This window comes from Prionailurus viverrinus, chromosome D1 (assembly GCF_022837055.1).
Source record: "Prionailurus viverrinus isolate Anna chromosome D1, UM_Priviv_1.0, whole genome shotgun sequence".
NCBI lineage: Eukaryota > Metazoa > Chordata > Mammalia > Carnivora > Felidae > Prionailurus > Prionailurus viverrinus.
The window spans coordinates 70,339,362-70,354,724 of record NC_062570.1 but is presented as its reverse complement, the minus strand read 5'-3'; the positions used below and the strand labels follow the sequence as shown (position 1 = coordinate 70,354,724).

The following is a 15,363-nucleotide window of genomic DNA, read 5'->3' as shown; positions in this document are numbered from 1 at the left end:
GCCGGTTTCTTTACTGGCCAACTTCCATGCATTTGGAGATGTTCCTAAGCTTTGGGGTGACCTATCATATCCATTCTTTTGACCTTAACACTTCCCAAGAGATAGCTACTAACATGGGTCCTGGTATCAACGGTAGTCGTATGATTCTCTGATAATAAACTTGGCTTTGACATCTTGGAGCATCAGGACTGAATAGTGGTTTGCAGAAGTGATAAAAGATGGGTCAATATACACAGAAAAAAGGATGGTAAACAGCCAAGACATGGCTTTGATGTTCTGTCTCCTTGAAGGGCACAGGCTGAAATGCTGGAAGGAGAAATGAGGGAAGGGTTGGGATTTTAAGAAGATTGCATGCTAGCTAAGCCAGTCCACCTGACAGAAGCTTTCGAGCCTTCCTCTGCTCCCTTTAATTCATTTGGCTGGAAGCCATCTCTGACACAACTATTTCCTTATCTAAGGTCTGGAGTCATTTTTTGCTTTCTATTTTGGTTTGAGGCTTAATACTGCCTCTCTTTTGATTAGTGTAAATTTAGGTAGAAAAGATCATTTTTCTTTCCCTTCATGTAACTCTAGAACCAAGATGTTCAGAAAGGCAGGGTAAAGCACTGGCTTGGTGTTACAACATATAAGCTACAAGCATAAGGTGCACATATAAATTACAGATTTATGCATCTGTGGAATATATCGTGTGTTGTTCTTTGTTACACAGAAGGATTTCCTAAAAATTCTTTCGAATGGCCCATAGTCCTTCTGGGTATTAACTGTGGTAATGGTAGGCTGGAAGTACACCAATTAAGAGGCCATAGAAGCTCTGGAAAGAGGTGTTATGAGTGGACTAGAATCCGGTCACTCATGTGACTTGGTCATGCTGCTGGTACTACTGACAGGTCCGCTTTTGAAGGGTCGACAAAGCCATATGTGCTGGTCTCATGGCCTCCCAACAAACTATGGGAAGAAACTATTTTCTTCCGGACAAACTATGGGAAGAAAATAGGACAACTCTACAATGCAAGCTAGAATATGAATGCCATAAGACAGGATAAAAAATGTATTTGATTATAAAGAAGAAACAAAATAATGAATGATTGGGGGAGGGTATGGTCAGGAAAGACTTCAAGGGCTTTAGTGGATGGAAAATCCACCTCTGAGGCCAGAGAAATGTGCAGTGACGAGTCATTGGGTCAGATGGTTCCTGGGTCAGGGCATCGGGTGAGGTGAACTGATCAAGACAGAGTAGGGCAGATAAGGCCAAAGAGAATAGAATCGTTGTCAGTGGTGCGGTACTTATTTGGAGAGTTCCCAGGACCTATTCTTCATTTGACTGCAGAGGGAGAAAACCACAGCTGAAGACTTCTTTGACCTCATGGACTTCAGAATCAGTCAAATTCATGTTTAAACTCTAACCGTCTATGTGACTGCAAACAAGTTATACAACTACTTGACCCTCCATTTCTCCAACTACAGAAAGAGTATAATGGTACCTTTCAGCAGCATTGTAAAGAATAAATGAAATTGGCCGCTAGAGGGTACCAGCCCAATGCCCGGCACACAGTAGGTGCAAAATAATCTCCTTCCACTCTAGAAGGAAGTAACAGTAGAGTGGCTCATAGAAATCAAATGTCAAGATGTGCTTTGTCTTGAATAAAGAATAATGTGTATTTAAAGCACCTCTTGGTGGTATCCCACATGCACACCCAGAAAAGGGTTTTTCAGTTACTGCTCAGTCATGAGAGGACTTATGTAAGCTGTACAACATGGGGACAGGAGAAAGCCTTTTGATGGACCTGGTTTAAGTCTTTCTACTCAAGAACACTAGTTGACTTTTTAGTCATTTTCAGTGGAGAAAAAAAAATATTACAGGAGCCAAATAGGAAACGCAGATGGAGTTTTCTTTTTCGTATGACTCAAAATTACATTGCCAATCCTGAAGGCAATAAAGGTGTCAAAGAGGTCAAACGCACAATTTGTGAAAAATCAATGTATCATGTGACAGTAAGCATAGCTGCTATTGGCCAAAACATTTCAGATAAAAAAAAATTGTACTCAATGTTTTAAACTTAGACTCGAGTTTCGGTTATATTACTGAAAAGGGGAAATAGTGCATAATTATACAGATAAAGACGAGTAGAAATGTAAAAATGTGTGTTCTGTATTGTGGTGTTTCTTTTCCCCGAGCTGTTTATAAATTGGTGGTATTTTGTAACTGAAGGTGTCTTAGGATTTGAGAAATCTGATATTTTCTCGTGGGGATCCAGATTCCCTTTGGTCGTTACTCCTGCCTCTGTCCTATTCATTGACCCCCCCATACTGATTCCACACCTTTTCGAGAACTCCAGTCACACCCTGTTACCACAGTCCGTCCACTGCTCACTTTCTCTCTCTACAATTGGCCAAAGTTTGGTCTTCAGAGAATTAAAGTTGCCACCAACTGCAGATTAATTCTAGCTTTTGAGGTACCTGCTGGCTGTTTCACTCAACTGTATACTGTGTGAATAGCCAGCGTAAAATCTCCTACTATAAAATAACATTTTTCCCTTGCAGTACGGTGGCTATTGGCTTCAGTATTGGATTGAGGAATAAAAATGATAATTTCTATGTTAATTAGAACCAGGATGAGTTTTCCCCCATTATTTAGAAGCCCCTTTTTGCTTATATTTACTTTTTCTGTCCTGCATTCAAATGTCTTTTTGTAGAATGTGGGGTTAAACATTCTTCCTGTGTACCCCACAAAGAAACAAAAATATGGTTCGCTTCAGATACTTTCTCAGAAGTTCTGTGTATATATAATGTGTTTTAGTTTTAATTAGGAAAAAAATGTACTAGAAAAAATGTAAAAGTTTGTTTTTAAGGCTTGTACATTCATCTATGTCCACATGATTTCCTTTGTATTTATAATGCAACTGTTTGATTTAATATGCCTATTATATTACATATATTAAATTATATGTATATATATATACACATATATATATACTGTGTTCATAGAAATATACATTATATATGAATCTGTAGCTACCTGACTTATAATCTGAACACTTTTCTAAAAAGGGTTGTGTCCTATTAATTCTGTATATCTAATACCTAGTAGCATATGCCTATATAATGAGGCACTCGGTAAATATTTGCTTATTATGACTGGAAAAAAAAAAGAATTTATTTCCAGATCTGTATTTAAAGTTTTGGGTTAAAAGGCTGTACTCAGCATAAGTCTGAATTTGTACCAGAAGGTTTTTTTAAAGGTGCCAATTGAGGAGCTCAAGTTGTTCCCGAGAAGTACTATTCTTACACTGGTCAAGTCACATTTAGAACATTTGAAATACCTCTTGCTAAGGAACATGGTTCACTGTGCTTCAGGAGTCAAGGGGATAATCAGTTCCATTTATACAGGGAATTTGAGAGGTTGGAAATCAGAGGGATCCTCCTACTTCTAGAAGCACCCCAACTCCACGTGACAGTTTAATTTTTCATCCCTGCCATGTACAGCCCAGGAAACCGTACAAAGGCAAACTCACACTTTCCACTGAAAACAGCTGAGAACAGGGGCACCTGGGTGGCTCAGTTGGTTAAGCATCTGACTTTGGCTCAGGTCATGATCTCACAGTTTGTGGATTCGAGCCCTGTGGAGGGCTCTGTACTGACAGCTCAGACCTTGGAGCCCGCTTCAGATTCCTTGTCTCCCCCTCTCCCCTGTCTCACTCTCTCTCTCAGTTTATTTATTTTTGAGGGGGGAGAGAGAGAGAGAGATAGTGTGAGGGGGGAGGGGCAGAGAGAGAGGGAGACACAGAATCCGAAGCCAGCTCCAGGCTCTGAGCTGTCAGCACAGAGCCGGACGCAGGGCTCGAACTCATGCCACGAGATCATGACCTGAGCCAAAGTCAGACGCTCAACCGACTGAGCCACCCAGATGCCCCAAATATAAATAAACTTTTAAAAAAAGAAGAAGAAAGGAAGTGAAACACCTACTGAATAATTAGATCAATTTCAAGGGAAAAAAAAAAAGACCTTCAGTGTTTTGATGCAGTGAAGTCAGCATCCTTGACAACCGCAGTAAAAGGAGAGCATACTTATTCTGTATATAAGAGTTAATGTTATTTTTCAAAAGCTGTCATAGTACAAGTGACATGTAGGAATAATGCTTTGCTCACATCACTTGTTTCCCTGTTTCAATAAAACTTCTGTTTCTGGAAAATAAATGGAAAATTATGTTGGCAATTAAAGCATGAGATAAATCACATGCCTTGCAGTTTAAGTCCAAGGATCCTATCACCAGCCAGGGGTCAGGGGTCTCACTTGCAGGAAAAGTTCGCAAAGCAGAAGAGGAGGAGGAAGAGCAAAGAACAGCCTTTGAAATACTAAATTTGCAAATTTTAATTGCAGAGTCATAGAAAGCATCAAAATGCCAATGAACATATGGTCACAGGGGCATCAGCCAATGTCCTATAAGTAGTTCATTTTAAACACCCCACAAAGTTAAGTTCACAGCATCCTTCCTGTTGACTTACTCTTGCTCCCCGCCTGGCCCCACCCCCTGGACACCTAGCATGTCCTCTTCTCCCATTAAGCTCTGCACATCTTTTAAGACCAGTTCAAGTGGTCCTCCTCTGATTCTCCACAGACCCTTGGACATCCCCTGTAATAATACTTACCATGCATCTCCTCTTAGATGATAAGTTCTTTGAGGGCAGGCACTGTTTCCCTTTGTCCCTATGCTATCAGAAGTCTCTCTGAGGCTTAGCATAGCATGGTCGCTCAACAAACATTTGCTGACCTGAGTTGAACTCTGGGAAACACAGAGGAGGAATAAAATAGGGAAGGGAAGAGCGGCTCCCCCCAGAGCTACATGACAGGAGGAAGAAATATGAATTCATACTTGCTTTCAGTAAATATTCACTGAGTGCCTCTTAATGTGAAAAACTATGTTCCAGCCATCTGAGCCAAACAGACAAAAACCTTCACCTTGGAGGAGCTTACATTCTAGTTGCATGAGACACACAATAAACAAGTAAATTGTGTAATATTTGGGAGGTGGTGATTGATTTGGAAAAAGAAAATAAGAACTGAGAAGCCAACCAGGTGCAGCTGTAGGTTGAACTTGCATAGAGAGAGGTCAGAAGAGGACACTGAGCAAAGACTAGAAGCAGGTGGGGAATCTGCCATGTGGAGATGTGGGGGAAGAGCGTGCTAAGCAGAAGGAACGGCCATGCGGAGGCCCTACCGGAGAGATGTGCCTGGTACATCCAAGGAACCACAGAGGCTCTTGTGGCTGGAGTGCCGGAAAGGAAGAGAGAGTAGGAGGGGATGATGCCAGAGAATCGGGGGGTCCAGATCCCATAGGGGATTTTAGGCTGTTGTGACAACCTTGCCTTCACGCTGGTGCTGGGGGAGCAGAGAAGGGGCTGATGGCCTGAAGCCTCCATGGTAGTGAAGAAGGGTTGTGCTGAAAGACTGTGGCCAAGCTGTGTGCCTCCCACGAAGCCAGCCCTTTGCCCTCTGACCTCACCTCTCCCTGGAGCCCAAGCTACTCCCATCTGCGCCCACTTTGTGCCTACTTCTCTCATGTATCCATCTGAGTTTTGCCTTGACATTTGATTTTATACAGGCCACAGACTTTGTCACAGGACCCCAACCAACCCATATTTCGTTGACTTGTCCAGTGTTCCAAACCGGGGATGTTTCAAGTAAAACTCAAGGTCTCATGCTTTTCTTTAACAATGGTAAGATATGGTCATGATGGGCCTGCATTCCTTCCTTCATGGCCACAAGTCACTGGATCTGAGGAGAGCTAGCAACCTTCAGACAGAGGCACTTAGCTGCCACTTTGACGTAGTCCCCACCACTCTCTGTTATCTTACACCCTACCCTCTGACCTCAGTTCAGTTACCAGCTGGACCTTTAGCTGTACGATCTTGCTCTACAGGCCTGCTAATGCCCACCCCTGCCCCCCTTTCTGACAGCTCCCTGACTTCCATTCCTTCCTTGGATAGTTTCCTTCTGCCATTGGCCTAGGCACATCCTGGCCCTGCCTTTCTCAACCTGGGTCAACTCCTGGCTTCCAACCATATCAGGCTTTGCCCTGAGACTCAGTCTTGCTGGCTCAGTCCTGTTTAGAATTTCTTTATTCAAGTACCTGGGCTGGAGGGTCTCCAGGATCTCTGCCAGCTGTGGGAACCCCAGATCTCCCGTTTGAGCACAAAAAAACTGAAGTGGAGAAAAACAGGTGTACAGCTTTCCTCTAATAAATGCACGTTTTAGTCCCTTGTCTTTTAAAGTTGCATCAGGATGAAAGTCTGCTATACTCTGTTCTCATTTGACTCCTAGAGTTCTACCTGGGGCTTCATTGGTTCCAGAAAGATATGTTGCAGAAAATGCAGTTTTTCTATTGTCTTTCTTTATAATTAAAATGTCCTTTTTGCCAGTAGTAAATCGACAGGAACTGAATGACTAATCACCAAGCAAGGTTGTTTCTGAAGTGGGGTGGGAGCCATCACTTTCTCCCCTGTTTCAATAAAACTGTTTCTGTAAAATAAATGGAAAATTATGTTGGCAATCAAAGTATGAGATAAGTCACATGCCTTGCAGTTCAAGTCCAAGGATCCTATCACCAGCCAGGGGTCAGAGGTCTCACTTGCAGGAAAAGTTCTCAAGGCGGAAGAGAAGGAGAAAGAGCAAAGAACAGCCTTTGAAGTATTAAATTTTCAAACTTTAGTTGCAAAGACATGGAAAGCATACAAATTCATGTAGTTTCCTCTCACCTAATTAGACTTTTAGAAATAAGGGCAAAGAAGGAAAGGGAAAAGGAAGGGAGGATGGAAAGGAGGGAGAGAACAGATGGTCAACGCTTGTCTTCCCTCTGCTCGCAAACCCCCATGCCCTACTCAGCCTTTGTGACCTGTCCCCCCAGAGATGTGTCATAGACAAACCTCAGGTGCGGGGGGGGGGGGCTAGTTGTCTCCCACCCCACCCTGTTTTCACTTGCCCTACTCCTTGCTCTTTATGGTGCATTTCCAGTAGCTAGACCAGAGTTTGAAGATTCCTGGTGCACAGGAGATCCCTTTGGCTCTGGAGAGCTGATGAAGTTCCCACAAGGCTCAAGGGGGCTGTTTCCTGGATTTAAAGCTGCCCCAGGCCTCAATGGGGATGCGAAGGAGGCCATGCAGTTGGGAGCTCACCTTACAAGGGCAGAAACGTAGGGCAGTAAGGGGGGCTGCATTTAAGGCTGCCTCCAAGTCAGGAATGAAGAGTGAGAATTTGGATCTGTGCCCCAATGTGGGGCTTCTGGGGTGCCTGAGAAGGTAAAAAAAAAAGTGACTAGAGGGAGGACATCCTAACATTAGGATATCCTCATGATTTCCAGTTCTAGGCCGGGTGTTGAGTGAAGAATGGGCTAATTCTCTGGTGGACCATTCAATAGCTAAAAGACAACCCAGGAGGCTTTATCTGTGATGTTCTTTTTAAAATTGCTTTAACTGCCAGTCTGCACAACCTGAACCACAGAATTCAGCAGGTACGTGGCATGGAGAGGCAAATTTGGGGAGCCAGAAGCCGCTGAGGGTAGGGAACCACTTTTGCGGGTGGAGAGAGGATAGAGACTGGGGAGGGGGGCAGAATACGGGAAAAGCACCCCTCCCCAAAAGCTGAAAAGAAAGTGGAAAATTGGACACAGCCGCAGGGACTAAACTAAAAAGGGAGAAAGGAGAGGGTTTAAATTCCATTAAGACTGTAAACAAGGGAAGCGCAAAGGCTGGAACTCCTCAGCTCGATACCTGGTGGTGCACTGGTGGGAAGGGTGAATCCCCAGGAGCAGAGTGGGGTCCATGAGGTTCTCGGGCCACATGGGTAAAAGTGGTTCCACTGCTGGAAGGACATTTGGTAGAGACTGTTGAAGCCACCTGGTCCCAACGGACCCCAGAAAACAGCCACACTTGCTGGTGCTGAAACAAGGTCGTCAAGGGTGAAGCCTGGTGCCAGATGTGTGTTGTGATTTTCCATAATCCCTGAAATGCTGCTGCTACACTGTCTCGGGAACATTTTCTGGGGTGGGCTGGCACCTGGCCGCAGTCTCAGAGCACTGGCGGCAGCAGGGCCCAGCAAGCGTTCCTGGGTGCAACTGACATTCGGCCATTGCTCATTTGGCCATTGTTCAGTGAGACCCCCCTCCCCTCCCCCGCCCCCTGCAGAGGAGCGGAACAGGTGAAAGCCACAGTCCTTCGGAAGTAAGGGGCCGGGGAAAACAGCCGCATCTGAGACAAAACTCAGGAAAGAGGTACTTCCTGGGGCCTGGTCACGGAGAGTGAAAAAGCAGGGAGTGGACAAGAGCTGAAGACAGAGGACAGGTGCGCAATTGCTGATCCAGGAGAACAGACTGGGTAGCTGGGTGGCGCCATTTTCACCGCTCCTGCACATGGGCATACGCACCTATGAGCGCCCAACAATCCACCCCAGCAGGCTAGCAGCGCCATCTAGTGGAGAGCGGAGCCATTACACTAAGCCCCGCCCAACTGGGCCAACTTCCCTCTTCAAGAACACAAGTCTCACCACCGGCTTAATTTATGGACTATAAAGAGCTACATAGACTGACTTCTAGGAGAAAATGAAGCAATTCCAGTCCTACTTCAATCTGTTAGCAGGTTCATCTATTCAATTTTCTTTCTTTCCTTTTTTTCTTTCTTTTTTTCTTTTATACTTTTTTTCTTTTTCTTGAATACAGAAAGAGAAAAAATTCATTTTTATTTTCAATTTTTATTAAAAATACTTTTCTTTGGGGAGCCTGGGTGGCTCAGTCGGTTAAGCGTCCGACTTCGGCTCAGGTCATGATCTCACGGTCCATGAGTTCGAGCCCCGCGTCGGGCTCTGTGCTGACAGCTCAGAGCCTGGAGCCTGTTTCAGATTCTGTGTCTCCCTCTCTCAGACCCTCCCCCGTTTATGCTCTGTCTCTCTCTGTCTCAAAAATAAATAAAGGTTAAAATATATATTTTTTTTTCTTTAATTTTTATTACTATATTTTTTACTTCCGTGTAAATTTTTTCAAATTCTATTTTAACTTCCATCATTTTATTTAGTCTACTTCAGTGTATTCACCTTTTCAAATTTTCAAACAATTTCCTTTTTATTTCTTTCTTTTTCTTTTTTTCTCTTTTTTGTTTCTTTTCTTTTTCTTGAATGCAGAAAGAGAAAAACTTCATTTTTACTTTCAATTTCTATTAAAAATATTTTTATTTAATTTTTTTACTATATTTTTTGCTTTTATGTAAATGTTTTCAAAGTCTATGTTACTTCCATCATTTTATTTTAGTCTACTACAGTGTATTCATTTTTTCAAATTTTCAAATGATTTCCTTTTTTTCTTTCTTTTTTAATCTTTTTTCTTTTTCTTTTCTTGTTTCTTGAAAAGAAAAAGAAAAAATTCATATTTATTTTTAGTTTTTATTAAAAATACCTTTCTTTAATTTTTTCTACTATATTCATTACTTTTGTGTATATTTTTTCAAATTCTATTTTACCCCCATCATCTCATTTTAGTCTACTTCAGCGTATTCATTTTTTCAAATTCTCAAATGATTTCCTCCCCCTTTTTTTTTCTCTAATGTATCAAAGAACTTTCAACACCCAGACCAAAGCACACCTAAGATCTAGCATCATCTATTCGATTTGTGTGTGTGTGTGTGTTTAATTTTTAATTTTAATATTTTTTTGATTTTAATTGTTTTTCTTTCAATTTTTCTACCTCATTAATTCCTTTTCTCCCTTCAAAATGACAAAGCGAAGGAATTCACCCCAAAAGAAAGAGCATGAAGAAACGACAGCCAGGGATTTAACCAACACAGATACAAACAAGACGTCTGAACCAGAATTTAGAATCACGATAATAAGAATACTAGCTGGAGTTGAAAATAGATTAGAATCCCTTTCTGCAGATATAAAAGAAGTAAAAAATAGCCAGAATGAAATTTAAAATGCTATAACTGAGTTGCAATCATGGATGGATGCAGCGGCAGCAAAGATGGATGAGGCAGAACAGAGAATCAGCGATATAGAGGACAAAATATAGAGAATAATGAAGCAGAAAAAAAAAGGGAGGTTAAGGCAAAAGAGCACGATTCAAGAGTTAGAGAAATCAGTGACTCAATAAAAAGGAACAACATCAGAATCATAGGGGTCCCAGAAGAGGAAAAGAGACAAATAGGGGTAGAAGGGTTATGTGAGCAAATCATAGTGGAAAACTTTCCTAACCTGGGGAGAGACACAGACATCAAAATCTAGAAAGCACAGAGGACTCCCATTAGATTCAACAAAAACCGATTGTCAACAAGGCATATCATAGTCAAATTCACAAAATACTCAGGCAAGGAGAGAATCATGAAAGCAGCAAGGGAAAAAAAGTCCCTAACTTACAAGGGAAGACAGATCAGGTTTGCAGCAGACCTATCCACAGAAACTTGGCAGGCCAGAAAGGAGTGGCAGGATATATTCAGTGTGCTGAATCAGAAAAATATGTAGCCAAGAATTCTTTATCCAGCAAGGCTGTCATTCAAAATAGGAGAGAGAAAAAGTTTCCCAGACAAAAATTAAAGGAGTTTGTGACCATTAAACCAGCAAGAAATTTTAAGGGGGACTCTCTGAGGGGAAAAAAGATGAAAAAAAATATATATATATATATAAATACCAAAAGCAACAAAGATTAGAAAGGACCAGAGAACACCACCAGAAACTCCAACTCTACAAGCATCATAATGGCAATAAACTCATATCTTTCAGTATTCACTCTAAATGTCAATGGACTCAATGCTCCAATCAAAAGACATAGGGTAACAGAATAGATAAGAAAACAAGATCCATCTATATGGATGGTTTCCAAGAGACCTACTTTAGACCTAAAGACACCTACGGATTGAACATAAGGGGATGGAGAACCATCATGCTAATGGTCGACAAAAGAAAGTCAGAGTAGCCATACTTATATCCGACAAACTAGACTTTAAAATAAAGACTGTAACAAGAGATGAAGAAGGGCATTATATCATAATTAAAGGGTCTATCCACCAAGAAGACCTAACAATTGTAAGCATTTATGCTCCAAATGTGATAGCACCCAAATATATCAATCAATTAATCACAAATATAAAGAAACTCATTGATAATACCATAATACTAGGGGACTTCAACAGCCCACTTACAACAATGGACAGGTCATCTAAACAGAAAATCAACAAGGAAACAATGGCTTTGAATGACACACTGGACCAGATGGACTTAACAGATATATTCAGAACATTTCATCCTAAAGCAGCAGAATATACATTCTTCTCCAGTGCACATGGAACGTTCTCCAGAATAGACCATATGCTGGGACACAAATCAGCCCTAAGTAAATACAAAAAGATAGAGATCATACCGTGCATATTTTCAGACCACAGTGCTGTGAAACTCGAAATCAATCACAAGAAAAAGTTTGGAAAGGTAACAAATACTTGGAGACTGAAGAACATCCTACTAAAGAATGAATGGGCTAACCAAGAAGTTAAAGAGGAAATTTAAAAGTATATGGAAGTCAATGAAAATGATAATACCACAACCCAAAACCTCTGGGACACAGCAAAGGCGGTCATAAGAGGAAAGTATATAGCAATCCAGGCCTTCCTAAAGAAGGAAGAAAGGTCTCAGATACACAACCTAATCTTATGCCTTAGGGAGCTGGAAAAAGAACAGCAAATAAAACCCCAAACCAGCAGAAGACAGGAAATAATAAAGATTAGAGCAGAAATTAATGCTATCAAAACCAAAAACACCAGTAGAACAAATCAATGAAACGAGGAGCTGTTTCTTTGAAAAAATTAACAAAATTGACATACCACTAGCCAGTTTGATCAAAAAGAAAAAGGAAAGGACGCAAATAAATAAAATCAAGAATGAAAGAGGGGAGATCACAACCAACACAGCAGAAATAAAAACAATAATAAGAGAATATTATGAGCAATTATATGCCAATAAAATGGGCAATCTGGAAGAAATGGACAAATTCCTAAAAACATATACAGTACCAAAACTGAAACAGGAAGAAATAGAAAATTTGAACAGACCCAAAACCAGTAAGGAAATCGAACTAGTAATCAAAAATCTGCCAAAAAAACAGAGTCCAGGGCCAGATGGCTTTCCAGGGGAATTCTACCAAACATTTAAGGAAGAGTTCACACCTATTGTCTTGAAGCTGTTCCAAAAAAATAGAAATGGAAGGAAAACTTCCAAACTCTTTCTATGAAGCCAGTACTACCTTGATTCCAAAACCAGACAAAGACCCCACTAAAAAGGAGAACTATAGGCCAATTTCCCTCATGAACATGGATGCAAAAATACTCAACAAGATATTAGCCAACTGGCTCCAACAATACATTAAAAAAATTATTCACCATGACCAAGTGGGATTTATACCTGGGATGCAGGGCTGGTTCAATATCTGCAAAACAATTAACGTGATTCATCACATCAATAAAAGAAAAAACAAGAATCACACGCTCCTCTCAATAGATGCAGAGAAAGCATTTGACAAAATAGAGCATCCTGTCTTGATAAAAACCCTCAAGAAAGTAGGGATAGAAGGAGCATACCTCGAGATCATAAAAGCCATATATGAATGACCCAATGCTAATATCATCCTCAATGGGGAAAACCTGAGAGCTTTCCCCCTAAGATCAGGAACAAGACAGGGATGTCCACTCTCGCCACTGTTTTTCAACATAGTATTGGAAGTCTTAGCTTCTGCAATCAGACAACACAAAGACATAAAAGGCATCCAAATCAGCCAGGAGGAGGTCACACTTTCACTCTTCTCAGATGACATGATACTCTATATGGAAAACCCAAAAGAGTCCACCAAAAAACTGCTAGAATTGATTCATGAATTCAGCAAAATTGCAGGATATAAAATCAATGCACAGAAATTGGTTGCATTCCTATACACCAACAATGAAATGACAGAAAGAGAAATCAAGGAAGGAATCGATCCCATTTACAGTTGCACCAAAACTCATAAAATACCTAGGAATAAATCTAACCAAAGACGTGAAAAATCTATATGCTGAAAACTATAGAAAGCTTATGAAAGAAATTGAAGAAGACACAAAAAAATGGAAAAAGATTCCATGCTCCTGGATAGGAAGAACAAACATTGTTAAAGTGTCGATACTACCCAAAGCAATCTACATATTCAATGTTATCCCTATTAAAATAACACCAGCATTCTTCACAGAGCTAGAACAATCCTAAAATTTGTGTGGAACAAGAAAAGACGACGAATAGCCAAAGCAATCTTGAAGAAAACCAAAGCAGGAGGCATCACAATCCCAGACTTCAAGCTATACTACAAAGCTGTAACCATCAAGACAGTATGGTACTGGCACAAGAACAGACACTCAAATCAGTGGAACAGAATAGAGAACCCAGAAATGGACCCACAAACGTATGGCCAACTAATCTTTGACAAAGCAGGAAAGAATATCTCTTCAGCAAGTGGCGCTGGGAAAACTAGACAGCGACATGCAGAAGAATGAACCTGGACCATTTTCTTACACAAAAATAAACTCAAAATGAATGAAAGACATCAATGCAAGACAGGAAGCCATCAAAATCCTTGAGGAGAAAGCAGGCATAAACCTCTTTGATCTTGGCTGCAGCAACTTCTTACTCAACACGTCTCCAGAGGCAAGGGAGACAAAAGCAAAATGAACTATTGCAACCTCATCAAAATAAAAAGTTTCTGCACAGCGAAGGAAACAATCAGCAAAACTAAAAGGCAACCAACAGAATGGAAGAAGATATTTGCAAATGGCATATCAGATAATGGGTTAGTATCCAAAATCTATAAAGAACTTATCAAACACAACACCCAAAAAAGAAATAATCCAGGGAAGAAATGGGCAAAAGATATGAATAGACACTTCTCCAAAGACATCCAGTTGGTCAACTGACACCTGAAAAAAATGCTCAATATCACTCATCATCAGGGAAATACAAATCAAAACCACAATGAGACACTACCTCACACCTGTCAGAATGGCTAACATTAACAACTCCAGCAACAACAGATGTTGGTGAGGATGCAGAGAAAGAGGATCTCTTTTGCATTGTTGGTGGGAATGCAAGCTGGTGCAGCCACTCTGGAAAACACTATGGAGGTTCCTCAAAAAACTAAAAATAGAACACCCTATGACCCATCAATTGCACTACTAGGCATTTATCCACAGGTTACAGGTGTGCTGTTTCGAAGGGACCCATGCACCCCCATGTTTATAGCAGCACTATCAACAATAGCCAAAGTATGGAAAGAGCCCAAATGCCCATGGATGGTTGAATGGAGAAAGAAGATGTGGTATATATATACAATGGAGTATTACTCGGCAATCAAAAAGAATGAAATCTTGCTATTTGCAACTATGTGGATGGAACTGGAGGGTATTATGCTAAGTGAAATTAGTCAGAGAAAGACAAATATCATCTGACTTCACTCACATGAGGACTTTAAGAGACAAAACAGATGAACATAAGGGAAGTGAAACACAAATAATATAAAAACAGGGAGGGGGACAAAACAGAAGAGACTCATAAGTATGGAGAACAAACTGAGGGTTACTGGAGGGGTTGTGGGAGGGGGGATGGGCTTAATGGGAAGGGGCACTAAGGAATCTACTCCTGAAATCATTGTTGCACTATGTGCTAATTAATTTGATGTGAATTTTTAAAAATAAAAAAAATAAAAATAAAAATAAAATTGCTTCAACCGGGAGCCATTCTAAAACCCATAATGTTCATTGGGTATCCCTGGACTAGAGAGAACTGGTCTTCTTCAAAGAACCAAAGACAACGAAAAAAAAAAAACACCTTTTCTCTCTTGATTTGTGAGCCCCTGGGTTGCTCGAATGCTTCTCTTCAAAGATTCTATTTCGCATTTCATGCCTGTCGTTTTATTTTCTGCTACCTGCTTAGAAATAACCTTGTCTTTCTGGTACTTAGTTATACCACATAAATCCTTCTGCCATTTCTAAGAAAGCACAGAACTGTGCTCTGACAGCCCTTCGTGGACAGCCAGGCTGCAGGGGCACAGCCCGGCGCTGCCACCTAGGCTGGCTTAGTGTGAAAACATCGGCCGGAATTTGTGAAATGGGATTTAATTGGTGCTGAATAAACTCTGTTTTAAAATTCCTCACACATCGGCCTCTGCTCCTGGGTGACAACAGTCTGCATCTGCTCCGATTTGTAACAGAATCCTGGTCCCGCAGCCCTGTGCCCGAGAAAGAGGCAGCCACAGGACACCCCCCGCGCCCCGTCCCCCTGCACCCCCTTTCCGAGTTGTCAATCATCTGCCAGCTCTGC

At 41.2% G+C, this 15,363-nt stretch overlaps 2 long non-coding RNA genes across 2 annotated transcripts in view; both read right to left on the bottom strand.

Annotated features, from left to right (window-relative positions):
• Nucleotides 1–15,363, bottom strand: part of LOC125175991 (uncharacterized) — a 96,947-nt gene that overhangs the window by 60,617 nt on the left and 20,967 nt on the right. The gene's annotated exons all lie outside the window — the stretch shown is intronic.
• LOC125175993 (uncharacterized) lies at nt 6,221–6,848 on the bottom strand. Its single transcript, XR_007156091.1, has 2 exons — nt 6,753–6,848; nt 6,221–6,516 (listed from the first exon to the last, which is right to left on the bottom strand). It is a non-coding gene; the product is annotated as an uncharacterized LOC125175993 (long non-coding RNA).